Here is a 14,925-nt window from a genome sequence, read left to right on the forward strand (position 1 = left end):
CAGGGTGACACAGGGCCCCTAGCTAGGCAGGTAACTGGGCATCTCTGCAGACAGAAAGGGGACCTGGAGTCTCCACTGCCCTTTTGTCCTCATTGAAATATTCATATTTCAAAAGTCAAGATGTAATATACATATATATTTATACAATGCAATTTTTCTAGGCTATATAACTATTTTATATATTTTTATTATACAAAGTAAATATGCATAGTTAAAATACAACAGCAATACATCCTCATTGTGGGAAAAATGAAGGAAAATGGAAATCATCCATAGACGTACTGACAGCCCAGGGACAGCCACCATTCAGACTTTGGTGTATATTCTCTGTAATGTCCTTCTAAAATATGTACACAATGAAATAAGTTACCATACATGTAAATTTGTGTCCTGCCCCCATTTTTTGCTTAATGTCATTTCACGTGCGGTCACAACACTTTTCCATTAAATGTGATTTTCTTGAAAGAAGTGTCTTTCTTTTCTTTTTTTTCTTTTTTTGTAAGTTAAATAGGCACGTATCTATCCCTCTGATACCCAACGAGGTGCCCCCAGGTTGTCTGGGAAAACAATGGCTATAGGTTTATTTGGAGACGTCCCACCCACACCTCACCATGCAAATAGATGTATAGATGTGGACTTCTTCTTTTTTAAAAAATTGTTATTTATTTTAAAATATGTTTTTTATTGATTTCTGAGAGAGGGAGAGGAAGAGGGAGATAAAAACATCAATGATGAGAGAGAATCATGCTCCCTACTGGAGACTGAGCCTGAAACCTGGGCATGTGCCCTGACTGGAATCGAACCGTGACCTCCTGGTTCATAGGTCGATGCTCAACCACTGAGCCACACTGGCCGGGCGGGCTATGTAGACTCTTCTATCTGGACTGTTTTCAAGATGAGATGCACCTGCATCAAAGTGCAGTCGTGCAAGCTCCAACCACAGAACATTTCATCCCTTTCCAGCTGAATTTAAGGGTAGAATAGGCCGAGAACACTGCAAGGAGAAAGGATTTTTTGAATTTTAGTTAAGTTAAGAAAACACCCACCTTGATCAGAAGTAAGTCCTTTCTGGTTCTGTCTGGGTTTTCCCTCTTATTCACGTACATGTGAGAACTGCATGTTGCATTATCCCCTCCATTGATGGGGTCCCTCACAGGGCCATGAGCCAGCAGGTGGCCTGGGATGTTCACTCAAGCTCAAGGAGCCTGGGCTACTCTTCTTTTGAGCCATGTGTTCTCTCATGGCACAATCTAGAAAAACAAAAAAAAATCAGCCCCAAGAATTCCCTTTGGGGGAACGGAGATGGGCAGAAGTGGTAGAAAAGTAGAAAATAGGGGACCCCAAACTTCTAGAGAATTTAGAGCTACCTCCTCCTGTCCCCTGAAAGAATGTGGCCAGACTCCAGGCTTGACTGCAGGACGGGCAGGACAGCTGCCGTGGGCCCCCAGGCAGGTTCAGGCCGTGCAGAGGCTCAGACTCAGAAGGGCTCTGTGGGTTCCCAAATGCAGCCTCGAGCCAACATCGGAGCCATGAATAAACGCTCGGGCTCCTGCTCACTCACCTCCGTGGCCACTTAGAAATCCGCTGCAAATTTCTAGAGGGCGTTCTCCTCTGTTGGTTTGCATGATGAAGTCTGCATCTAGCACCATCCCATTCATTGAGGGAGTCCCTTCCTATCGCAGTAACAAACCCACTTGGGGTTTCATTATAGTTGCTTCATCATTGAAGAACAGACACTCAACCACTCACCACCCCCCCATCCCCGCACACACTAACTGCTGCCCCAAATGCTGCCTGAGCATATTCATGAGGCACATCCCCATCTCCCTCCACGCGGAGGCCAGTGTGGCCTGGGCCCATTCCTTCCACAGAGCCAGGCCGCGGAGACAGAAAGCAGCGAGAGGCATCCGGCACTGAACTTGTTCTGAAAGGGGCAGTGCCAAAACAGGAGGGAAAAGGGCAGGAAGAGGTGAAAAGAAACAGAAGGTAAAACTATAGGAAATGGGGGATCTGAAGAGGAGAAGGGAGTGAAGTAAAAAATAAAAGGAAGCCGAAACCGGTTTGGCTCAGTGGATAGAGCGTCAGCCTGCGGACTGAAAGGTCCCGGGTTTGATTCCGGTCAAGGGCATGTACCTTGGTTGCGGGCACATCCCCAGTAGGAGGTGTGCAGGAGGCAGCTGATCGATGTTTCTCTCTCATCTATGTTTCTAGCTCTCTATCCCTCTCCCTTCCTCTCTGTGAAATATCAATAATAAAATATATTTTAAAAAAATTTAAAAAAAATAAAATAAAAGGAAGATGAGAAGAGAAGGAAAATTGGTAGGAAAGCAAGGAGGAAGAGGAAGACAGAAGTGAAAAAGGCAAGGAGAGAGGGAGGAAAATTCTAGGAGGAAAGGAGAGGAGAAGGGAGGGGGAGGCAACAGCAGCAGGAGGGTCTGAGCTGTCAGTCCAGGGTGGCCTGAATGTGGCTCACTCCTGCCCACCATGGGAGTCTGGAAGGTGGGCTCTCCACACTGTAGAGTGGAGTGCCAGCCACGAGCACCTGCTAATAGCCATCTGGGGGCAGTGCCAAAGCCTGGACACCCTGTCCCCTGGGCCCAGGCCCTCATTTCTGCACTGAGCTCCGGCCCCTCTGGGACCGCCCGATTGCGTTAGAGAAGGAAGAGGATGTCTTGGGCACAGTGTGCGCATTAGAGAATTAGCTTCTTAGGTAACAGGGTTAGAGCGAGCCAGGCAGGCCGCGCGGCACATGGAGCTGTATAGCCTGTGTGCCTCTCAGATGGAGCAGCAATCAAGTTTCTCCTGAAGAAATTTCCTATTAATGGATCTGATGGCACAACGGACAGGGAGGAGTTGGAGTTGTTGCCAGTGGCGGGGTGTAAATTGCCTCCAATGAAACTATGGAGTCACTTTTGCCCCTTTTAAACAAGAATTAGTTCCAGGCCGTGAGGAACTGCCCTGGGCCACGGGGATCAGGAAAAGGCAGAGGCAGGGCTAATTTGATTCCTGAGCTCTGGCTGCAGATGGCCGGCTCCTCCCAGGGAGCGGAGGCAGACATGCAGATGGCAGCGAGCCAGTGAGTGTAATGAAAAGCTCAAGCCTGCAGGAGCCGCAGGCCTGGGCCTCCCTTGTGTCTAGCTGCTCCCAGCACCCTGGAGAGGAGGACTGTACTCACACATGTGCCAAGAGCTTTCCACCCATCCTCCCATATCACTTTTCTTGTTCCCATTTTCCAGGTTAAAACACAGAGCCCAGAGAGCCTTCACGACATGCCCCCTTCCCACAGGTGGACATGACGGAGCTGAGGCCCTCCAGACTCCTGGCTCCAGCCTTTTCCATGGCAGCTGTGCTTCCCATCTTCGGCAGTAAATTTTTACTGGTCTGTAAAACTTTTACCACCAAAGAACCTGACCTTTAAAAACCTATAAACTTCCCCAAACTCTGCAATCCGTAGTAACATCTGGCTGCACTAGGGGCCCACCTGCTAGGAAAGAGCGGAGGGAGGGTTAAGGTGTATCATCCTGGTGCTAACTGGGAGATGATCTTTATCTTCCCCATCACCTTGGGGAGAGGACTCCATGAAGCCCCACTGGTTGGACCCAAGGCTCAGCACCTGCTCAGGGTCCCTAGGAGAACCACCCTCCTGCTCTGGGGATGGTATAGGGAGGACAGACAGGTGCAGCCTTTCCCCACCCAGTTCCTTGGACCTGACACATCTTGCCACGGAGGTTAAAAGATTTAGGGGCTGTCTACCAGTGGAGAATCCAGCAGGATGAGAAGATGCTTGATTCTGTTTTCCTAGTTCCCCTGCCAAAGAGACAGCAGTGGCAAATATAGGGAGAAGAGAGCAGCAAGAATGACCCTGCTGTGCTGTCATGTCCCATCAAGGGCCTGGTCCCCGGAATCGCCTGGCTCTGCACCCTCCCGCAGCAGCACCTGCCATTTATCGAGCACAAACTACATGCCAGACACTGTGCTAAGCTCTTTATCATACTTAATCTTTATTTCCTATGAAGAACATGTTATTATTTCCCTGTTGCATATGAGGATATGAAGACATTGGGGCACAGAGAAGTGAAGCAACCTGTGGAGAACTGCACAGCTAATCTGTGAAGGGTGTGGTATTAGGTCTTAGGACCCGAAAGCCCGGGCTCTTGCCCACCTGGTTACACTGAGTCCCAGAGCATCCTCTTGGATGAGACCCAGGCTGATTGGGCTCTGACTCCCATCCTGGAACGGATGGGGCCTGTGTTCTTGCCGTGATTACTCTTGTCGAAAGGGCAGGCCCACTGTGTGGGCCCCACATTAGCCTGCTAATTAAAGATATTTTTATTGGAGAGTGTCATAAGTAAGAATGCACAATGACCCGATGGGCCATTAAGTGTAGTGTTTCCCAGTGCAGAATGGATTCAGCAATGCTGCGCTCCGGCATCCTGGTCCCAGTGAAACCGTTTCCACACACATCGGCTACAGGGCTTCATGGCGAACCTGGACTTCTGCAGGCCTCCTCGTGGCCAGGGGCAATGCTAGAGTTTGGGGGTGTAATATTATTCTGCTGAGTCTGGGGTTATTTCTTATCTCCTGTCACCTGGGGAAGAGGCCTTTTCTAGCCTTCCGACTAGACAGGATAATATCGGGAAGTAAGCAGCACAGTGGGGTCTTCCCTCGGGGCTGACCCCCAAGGTCAAGATGACTGAGGTCTTGTTTTTGGAAGGTGGGTGCTGCTGTTGCCACGTTCCACATGCAGACAGGCGAGGAGAAGGAATGAAGCGACTCAAGCCAGGAGCTGTGCTAGTCTCTCGGGACTCCAGGAAAGGGTTCTGGACGCGGGGAAGGAGTTGACAGGCCTTGGAGAACTGGGCCACTGGTTCAGTCTATGTCCCCTGTCTTGTCCCTGAGTTTGTATTTATGTCTGACTTTCCAGCCTTCACCCTCCACACGGAGGGGAGACTTTGCTCCTGAGTAGCCCAGTGTGGTGGCAGCGGCAATGGTCTGAGAGAAAGGCACCCAAGCACGGTGACCCTCCTGCCTGGAGACCTTCGTGGGGAATTGTTTTCATAAGAGAGGTGGCGACCCTCCCCTCAAGCTCCCCTCAAGCCACGAGGGGATCTCAGGCATGAGAAACAGCAGAGCAGGGGGTCTGCCCTTCATCCCCCACTTCCCCGCCTCCCACTCTAGTCCTTGCAGGTGCCCACGAAGGGAGACTCCAGCCTCCTGAGTATGTCTCCTCCTATGACAGGACACTTTGCCCCACCCCTTTCCCCAAATCTCTCTCAAAGTCTAGCTTTTCAACCTCTTTGAGGGCGGGAACCCTTTTTTCTGGGCCCCAAACAACAGAGCCCTGTCCAGGGCGGTGTCCAGGGCAGGTCACTGCAAAGTGCTCCTGGGGTTAGCAAGCTGGTCGCAAAGGCCAGGCCTGATGGTGCCGGTGATGAGTCAGTAGCCCATCTGGTTCACCCGAAGCTGGACCCTGGCACAGAAGGTCATTGGGCTTAAATTTCTCTCTAACTCAAGAGGATGACTAAACTCAGGAAGGAAGGGACCAGAGAGGCCATCTCATTGCTGGCGAGTGGCCATTAGTCCATGTGACCACACCAGCGCCAGACCTAGGACAGAAGATAATTCGGCTTAAATTTCTCTCTTACTTGAATTCTAATTTCCAGAGAGAAAAGGACTGGAAAGGTCTTTCCATCCATCCCTATCCCCTTGCTTCTGGGAATATTAGTGTCTTAATATATTGTTATTAGAATTTTCTGAGAAATTTTCAAAGAAAGAAACCTCACAAGTCCCTTTGGGATTTTAAAACAAAGTTTCTTCTAATATCTAACTTTAAGTGCACTTGGCAAAATTGGAGTCATTTCCTTTTATCCAGTAGAAACGTCTCCCATGTCCTGTCTATCCTCCCCACTGCCTCTGAGAGGGGACGAGAACTTAGTGGCCGTGTCTGGGCCCTCTGGAGAGAAGGACGCAGAGGCGGAGAGCAATGACACTCACTCGCCTTTGCACATACATCACTGAGTGCTGTAAAATGAACTTCCATGCACGTCCTCTCCTTCACTTTGACACTCTGTGGTAGGTGAAATGATCTCTGTCTTATAGACGAAGAACCACAACACTGAAACATTTGGTGACTTTTCCAAGGTCACTCAGCTAATAGGTGACCATGCCTGGTTGGAACCCTGCACTGAGCAAGGGCAGCCCCTGTGAGATCTGACTCTGTCTTCTCCTTTTTCATAGGAGTAAGAAGTGAGAAAGTGTCATCTCATAGGAGGAGACCTGCTCAGAGGAAAGAACAACAAACTTAATGGTCGTTGCCTCTGGGGGTGGGGGTGGGGTGCCTTTTCACTTCGTTGATGGTTCCTTTGCTATGCAGAAGCTTTTTAATTTGATGTTGTCCCACTGGTTTATGCTTGCTTTTGTTGCCTGTTACCAGTAACTAACTTCTCATGTCTAAGTTGGCCATAACCACCCTGATCCCACAGGTCATGGTGAGGATAAAATAAAATGATGGATCTGGGGGACACAGTGTGGAGAGATCTATTTTCTTCATCTACCAGTTATGCCTTTTGTGGATAAAAGGGGCCACATGCTAACCTGACTAGCTCAGGGAAGGCCTGCATGGCAGTCTTGCAAACTCAGAGACCTAAAGTAACCACAAAGGATGGTCTGAAATTAAATTTTAACTAAAAGCAGTTATGGTGGGTAGTTATGGCCTAGGCTGGTATCTTCTCTGACAAGGTCAACCTTTACCTTAACTGAGCTTATCTGCCTTTTTGCTTCTATAAAAACATACCCTTGAAATGTCTGGGTAACTTCCCTTTTTCTGGACCCCCTGGGGAACAACCTAATGTGCCTGGGCTCCAGGACAGATATACCACAAATTCTTTCATTATTATCATGTTAATTGTTCCTGCACCCACCTAAGTATGTGTCTATCATTTTACTTTTTATCCAATCCCAGGGGTTTCCCTGCTTTGCTTTCTCCCGCCTCTCTAGTCTATCACCCATGGATTTCATGTAACCCACCTACATCCCTTTCTTTGATTGCAATGTATAAATAACAGTATAGATGTAACCCGCCATTCTCCGAATCATTATCTCAATTTGTTGAGGTTCTGCTTCCCAGCATACGTCGACAGTTTGTCTCAAATAAACTCACAAAAATTCTTTACAGGTTTGAATATTTTTATGTTAACACTTTAAATTTTGTACCATGTAAATCTATTACCTATGCAAAACATTAAATCAGTTTTTAACAATAAGCAATGGGAAGAATGGCGTACAAGCCAATTCTAGTCCTGGTCCCATTGAAAACTATCTGTGTGGCCTTGGGTAAATCAATGAAACTGTCTATGCCTCTGTTTCATCACTTATAAAATGGGAATAATGGCCCTGCCTACTAAATTCACCTGTCTACTAAATCCATAGGACTTTAAAAAAATTGTTGACAGAAACCAAGATGGCAGCATAGGTAAACACCTAAACTGCTGCCTCGCACAACAATTTCAAAACTACAACTAAAAGACAAAATTGACATCATCCAGAACCACAGGAAGGCTGGCTGAGTGGAAATTCTACAACTAGAAGGGAAGAGAAAAGCACACTGAGACTCAGAGGAGCTGCAGGAGGCAGAGGTACTGAGACGCGCACACGGAGAGGACTGGCAACTGAGTGCACGGTTGGCTTTCTCGAGCGGGAGGGAGACAAAAGCTCCCGACTGTGCTGAACTCCAGTTCCGGGTGAGACTCTGGGGATCCAGACTCATATGGGATGAAACTGGACTGTCAGGAAAGAGAAAAGCACACTGAGACTCAGAGGAACTATGGAAGGCAGAGGTACTGAGGCGCACGCGCAGAGAGGGCGGGCAATTGAGTACGCGGCTGGCTTTCTCAAGTGGGAGGGAGACAAAAGCTCCCAACTGCACTGAACCCCGGTTCTGGGTGAGACTCTGGGGACCCAGACTCATTCGGGGAGAAACTGGACTGTCCGGCAGCGGGCAGAACTCGAGGGCGGCTTTCTCTCAGAGGTGCTTGCAGCGATTACCATGGGACACTGAGACACAGGGCCTATTAGGGCAGGGCTGACGGGAAACCAATGCTGTCTGCTCTGCCCTGAGACTCCACCCCATCCAAGCTGAGCACAGAGGCTTTTACAAGTCTTGTCTCATAAAGGTGTCTCCAGCACAGTTCTCCCAGCATAGACACAGCTAATCCTCACAGCCTATTGGCTTGGAGGTCAATTCCTCCCAGTGATACCAACAACAATCAAGGCTTAACTACAACAAGACTATTCACACAGCCCACAAAGGGGTGCACCAACAGTGTCCACCTCAGGTAACTGGGGAGGTTGAGCCCCTGGGCCCTATAGGACACCTAGCACACAAAGCCACTCTGTCAACTCAGGGAAGCAGCCAAAATGCGGAGACAAAGAAACAGATCACAAATGAAAGAAATGGAGGAAAGCAAATGACTGGATATAGAGTTCAAAACCATGGTTATAAGGTTTTTCAAGAATTTTCTAGAAAAGGCTGATAAATTTAGCAAGACCCTCGAGGATATGAAAAAGGACCAACTAGAAATTAAGCATACACTGACTGAAATAAAAAATATTATACAGAGATCTAACAGCAGACTAGAGGATTGCAAGAATCAAGTCAAAGATTTGAAATACAAAGAAGCAAAAAACACTCAACTGGAAAAGAAAAAAGAAAAAAGAATCCAAAATATGAAGATAGTGTAAGGAGCCTCTGGGACAACTTCAAGTGTACCAACATCAGAATTATGGGGGTGCCAGAAGAAGAGAGAGAGCAAGATATTGAAAACCTATTTGAAGAAATAATGACAGAAAACTTCCCCCACCTGGTGAAAGAAATAGACTTACAAGTCCAGAAAGCCCAGAAAACCCCAAACAAAAGGAATCCAAAGAGGACCACACCAAGACACATCATAATTAAAATGCCAAGAGCAAAAGACAAAGAGAGAATATTAAAAGCAGCAAGAGAAAAACAGTTAGTTACTTACAAGGGAGCACCCATACGATTGTCAGCTGATTTCTCAACAGAAACTATGCAGGCCAGACGGGAGTGGCAAGAAATATTCAAAGTGGTGAATAGCAAGAACCTACAACCAAGACTACTCTACCCAGCAAAGCTATTATTCAGAATGGAAGGTCAGATAAAGAGCTTCACAGACAAGAAAAAGCTAAAGGAGTTCATCACCACCAAACCAGTATTATATGAAATGCTGAAAGGTATTCTTTAAGAAGAGGAAGAAGAAAAAAATAAAGATAAAAATTATGAACAACAAATACATATCTATCAACAAGTGAATCTAAAAATCAAGTGAATAAAAAAATCTGACGAACAAAATACACTGGTGAATATAATAGAATCAGGGGCATAGAAAGGGAGTGGACTGACAATTCTCGGGTGGAAAGGGGTGTGGGAGGTGTGGGAAGAGGCTGGACAAAAATCGTACACCTATGGATGAGGACAGTGGGGGCAGGGGTAAGGGCAGAGGGTGGGGTGGGAACCGGGTGGAGGGGAGCTATAGGGGAAAAAAGAGGAACAATTGTAATAATCTGAACAATAAAGATTTATTAAATTAAAAAAATAACCAAAAAAAATTGTTGACAGTATTACAGATGTCCCCCATTCCCCCTCTTTTTGTACAGGATTGTTTTTTTAGAATAATATAGTTCAGCAAATACTAATCTGGTACAAGAAAGGCAATATCAGCATCACTGGGTTCGATTTATATGTGTCCCTGCTCCCAGATATTCTGATATCTGCTCCCTCTTCCCCATAATACAGACAATTATAAAAAACACTAGTGGCCCAGTGCATGATTAAATCATGCATGTGTAGGGTCCCCTAGCCCTAGCCTGCCATCAGGGCCATGTCCACCACCCCGACGCCTCGCATGCTTCGAGGACACTGACGGCACCCCGTGATGCTCTGCCAAGGCTGCTGGTGCCCCAGGGTGGGGGGAATTGTGGGTGGGAGTGGTGGGGGGGTGGGGGAGGGCCCGAGAGGTGCTCCATGCACCTCATGGTGACCAGTCGTTTGGTCGTTACAGCATTACAGCATTACGGCCACTGGCCTTTTATAATATAGATAATTTATGGTGTTATGGGGAAAAAAAGCCTCTCGAGTTAGACTTGATTTAAACTCAAATTTCAGTTGCTCCTTACTAGTTATATGGTCCTGGTCAAGATGCTTAAAGCAGCCTTGGCCAGGTGGTTCAGTTGGTTGGAGCATCTTTCCATACACTGAAAGGTCTTGGGTGTGTGCAGATTGATGTTTCACTCTCACGTTGTTTTTCTCTCTTTCCCTCTCCCTTCCTCTCTCCCTTCCTCTCTCTCTCTCTCTCTCATCTCTCAAGTCAATTAAAAAAAAAAAAAGCTTAAAGTAACTAACTTCAGTGTTCTCATGTTTAAAGTGAGCCTAACCACACTTACCCACAGATCATGGTGAGGATGAAATGAAATGATGGATGTAAAGCATGTAGCAGGGCACCCAGGACATAGTACATACTCCAAAGCTGCTCATTTCATCCCCTTTACAGATAGAAGGGATCCGTAGGATTAATAAATGAGTGAGGCAATGGGTTGTGAACACTCTCAGTCAGTCAGACACAGCAATAAAACCTGAAGGGAATGTTCCACAGCAGCCTGTCCTGGAAAGAGGGGACGGGAGAACTGGAAAGGAACAGCTCATCTGTGACCCCAGTGGCTGTCACCTTTCTCAAATGTCACCTTCTCAGACCAACATACCTAAATCATACCCCCAATACTCCCTGTAGTCCTCCATAGCAATGTCACCATCTAACATACTATATATTTTGTTTATTTATCTTGTGTATTATCTGTTTCTCCCCAGGAGAATGTAAGCTCCACCAAAGCAGGGATTATTTCCCCCCTCAGCTTAATTGAGGTATAACTGACAAATAAAAATATGTATATTAAAGTGTACAAAGTGATGATTTGATATACAGATACATTGTGACATGATTACCACAATCGCATGAATTAACATATCTGTCACCTCACATAGTTATCTTTTGTGTGTGTGAGAGAGAATGCTTAAGATCTATTCTCTTAGCAAACTTCAGGTATACAACACAGTACTATTATTTTTTTAAATATATTTTTATTGATTTCAGAGAGGAAGGGAGAGGGAGAGAGAAACATCCAGGATAAGAGAGAATCATGGATCGGCTGCTCCTGCACGCCCCCTACTGGGGATCGAGCCCACAACCCGGGCATGTGCCCTGACCGGGAATCGAACCTGAGACCTCCTGGTTCATAGGTCAATGCTCAAGTCACGCCAGCCGGGCCAACACAGTATTATTAACCATAATCTCTGTGTGTGCATTAGATCCCTAGAACTTACTCATCTTATAATTGAAAACGTGTGCTGTTTGACCAACATTGTCCCAATTCCTCTAGCTTCTGACAACCACCATTTATTCTACTCTCTGCCTCTCTGAGTTTCACTTTAAAAAAGAAATTTCCACATATAAGTCATATCATATAGTATTTGTCTTTCTCTGGCTTACTTCACTTAGCATCATGTTGCAAATGTCAGGATCTCCCCTTTGTATGACTGAATACTAAATATTCCTATTATACCTATATCTCTAGGTAGAGATATGTCATATTTTCTTTATCCATTCATCCATGGACAGACTCTTCTCTTGTGTCCATCTATATCTTGGCTACTGTGGAGAATGCTGCAATAAGCATGGGAGTGCAGATATCTCTTCAAGATCTTGATTTTGTTTCCTTTGGAGATGTGCCCAAATTTTGGATTGCTGGGTCATAAGGTAGTTCTATTTTTAACTTTTTGGGGACCCTCCACACTATTTTCCATAATAGCTCTACCAATTTGCATTTACAATTTACAAGAGTGCACAAGGCTTCTCTTTTTTCCATGTTCTCGCCAGTATGTATTTCTTCTCTTATTTATAACAGTCTGAGGTGACAGCTCATTGTGGTTAAGGTTTGCACTTCTCTGATGGTTAGTGATGTTGGCATGTTTTCACTTACCTGCTGGCCATTTGCATATCTTCTTTGGGAAAATGTCTTTTCAGGACTTTTGCCCATTTTTAAGTCAAATTATTATGTTATGCTGCTGAATTGTATGTGCTCATTATATATTTTATATATTAACCCCTTATCCGATATATGGTTTGCAAATATTTTCTCCCATTTCATACTTTGCGTTTTCACTTTGTTGATAGTTCCTTTGCGGTGCAGAAGCTTTTTAGTTTGATGTTGTCCCACTTGTTTATTTTTGCTTTTGGTGTCATATCCAAAAGATGATGGCTAAGATCACTGTGTCACTCACCTCAGCATTTATGGGAAAGCAGTCTATCTATCCCTCAGCAAGGCCCTCAACACATCTCACCTTGGACCTGCTGACATCAGCAAGGTCACGCAATTCCTAACCCCAGAACTAGTGTCCAGTTCAGAGAATTTTCCAGTGTTTAGACATAACCTACTTTCATATCAATATCATCTAGAGCAGTGGTTCTCAACCTTCTAATGCCGCGACCCTTTAATACAGTTCCTCATGTTGTGGTGACCCCCAACCATAAAATTATTTTCGTTGCTACTTCATAACTATAATTTTGCTACTGTTGTGAATCGTAATGTAAATATCTGTGTTTTCCGATGGTCTTAGGCGACCCTGCTAGCGGTTCTCAACCTGTGGGTCGTGACCCACAGGTTGAGAACCGCAGCTGTAGAGCCTAAGACCATCGGAAAACACAGGTATGTACATTACGATTCATAACAGTAGCAAAATTACAGTTATGAAGTAGCAACGAAAATAATTTTATGGTTGGGGGTCACCACAACATGAGGAACTGTATTAAAGGGTCACGGCATTAGAAAGGTTGAGAACCACTGATCTAGAGTTAGAGATATCAAAGAAAACCCCCTCAGTCCTTAAAACCATCTAGTCCAGCCTCCATCCAACACCCAAACCTCTTTCACATCCCCAGAAAATTACCTTTCCAGCTTTGCTTGCAGAACTTTAAGAACGAGGGGACCTCTCATGGCAGCCTGTTATATTTTTGCAGATATTTGTCTTATTTTGTTCCCCAGATCGGTTTCCTTAAAACTTCTACCCATTCAGTGCTGTCCTTTGGGTGTATTCAGAAGTCCTTCCACCATCATACCTTCTTGTCGATAGGCCATGCCCCTCAGTTCTTGCAGCAGAGAATTGGAGCAGGAGGGGCCCTGGGCAGGGAGGGCACACACTGCACATGACCCTCCTTGGAGCCTGCTGTGCCGTGTGCCTGGGACCTCATGGGTGGTTGATGGAGTTCTGTGAATGAATGAATGAAGGACATGAATGGATGGCACAATTTAAAGTGAGGAAAGTGAACCTCAGGGGGAATCAGTGACATCAGCAAGGTCACGCAATTCCTAACCACAGAACTGGCGCCCCGTTCAGAGAATTTCCAGAGTCCCAAACCAGAGCGTTTAGAGACCTGGAGTTGCTTTATCTTCTCTTTTTCTTTTTGGGTTTGGCCTGGTTGGCTCCACAGAGGCCTTCCTAGCTCATCAACCTTCTTTCTGTGCCTAACAAACCAGGCATCTTCTGCTTTACAGCCTTCGCTCTAGCTCCTCCCTCTGCCTAGAGCTCTCTGCCCCCACCCATGGCCACTTAGCTAATTCCCCCTCACCTCCTTCGAACCTTTGCCGAAATCTCACCTGCTCAATGAGGGCTACCCTGACTACTCATTAGTCCCCTCACTTGTCCTGGCCCTACCCCTCTTAACCTGCCCTATTTTCTTTATGTTTTCCATGGCCACATCATTTCGTGCCATTCCACATGACTGACTTACATTGATTCTTTATTCTCTGTCTCCACCAATAGAATGTTAGCTCCATGAGGGCAGGGAGTTTTTGGGGCTTTATCCATTACTAGTAGCCCTATGCATGAATCTGTGCACCAGTAGCTCGCTGCCACCCTCCAGTAGCTCTCCACCCGCTGCCCCTCCCTCCTGTAGTTCCTCCCCCCCCACCTCACCCTGCCCCCCCCCCGCCTCATAACTTGCTGCCCTGCTCCCTCCTGTAGCTCTCCGCCACCTGCTTGTAGCTCGCTGCTCCACCCCCCTGCTGATCCGTGACCCGTTCGTTATGTGGTTGGTCATTACACTTCACGGCCTAACGACCATTTGCATATTACATCTTTATTATATAGGATAGGTACTTGTATCCCAAATACCTGTCATAGAGACTGATACCTAGTAGGGCTCAATCAACATTTGTTGAATGAATGTCTTACTCAGAGAACCCGGCAGGGCCCCAGTTCTGAATCACCTCCTTCAGGACACAGTAGGTGTGAACAGACATTTGTTAATAGATAGATGGATGGATTATATGACATGTCTTTACTGCTCTGTAGCAAAGAGGGAATAAGAAGGACATTTGATGACAGATAGGAGAAGTCCATGTGCTGACAGAGGCAGAAACTGGAATGGTGAGCCCTGTAGGTACAGGAAGGGGCCACAAACCAAGGAATGCGAGTGACCACTGGACACTGAAAGGGCTAGGAAATGAATTCTCCCTTCAGAAGGAACCAGTCCTGCCAACATCTTGACTTTAATCCAGTGAAACTGATTTTGGACTTCAGACCTCCAGAGCTGTAAGAGAATATATCTGTATGGTTTTAAGTCACTAAGTTTGTGGTAATTTGTTACAGCAGCCATGGGAAACTAATACACATCATTCCTTGGGCACAAACTCAGGTCTGTTTTCTCACATCATACAAAACCTCAGAAACCAAGGTTGGGGCGGGAGGACCCTGCAACCTCCCGACTGATTTCACCCTGATAGCTTGCTCCTCTGGAGTGTGGTTCCGAGCTAAGCCACCCACTTCCATCTCCTCTGGAGCTGTCCAAACACTGTAAC

This window comes from Plecotus auritus (assembly GCF_963455305.1).
Source record: "Plecotus auritus genome assembly, chromosome: 9".
Classification (NCBI taxonomy): domain Eukaryota; kingdom Metazoa; phylum Chordata; class Mammalia; order Chiroptera; family Vespertilionidae; genus Plecotus; species Plecotus auritus.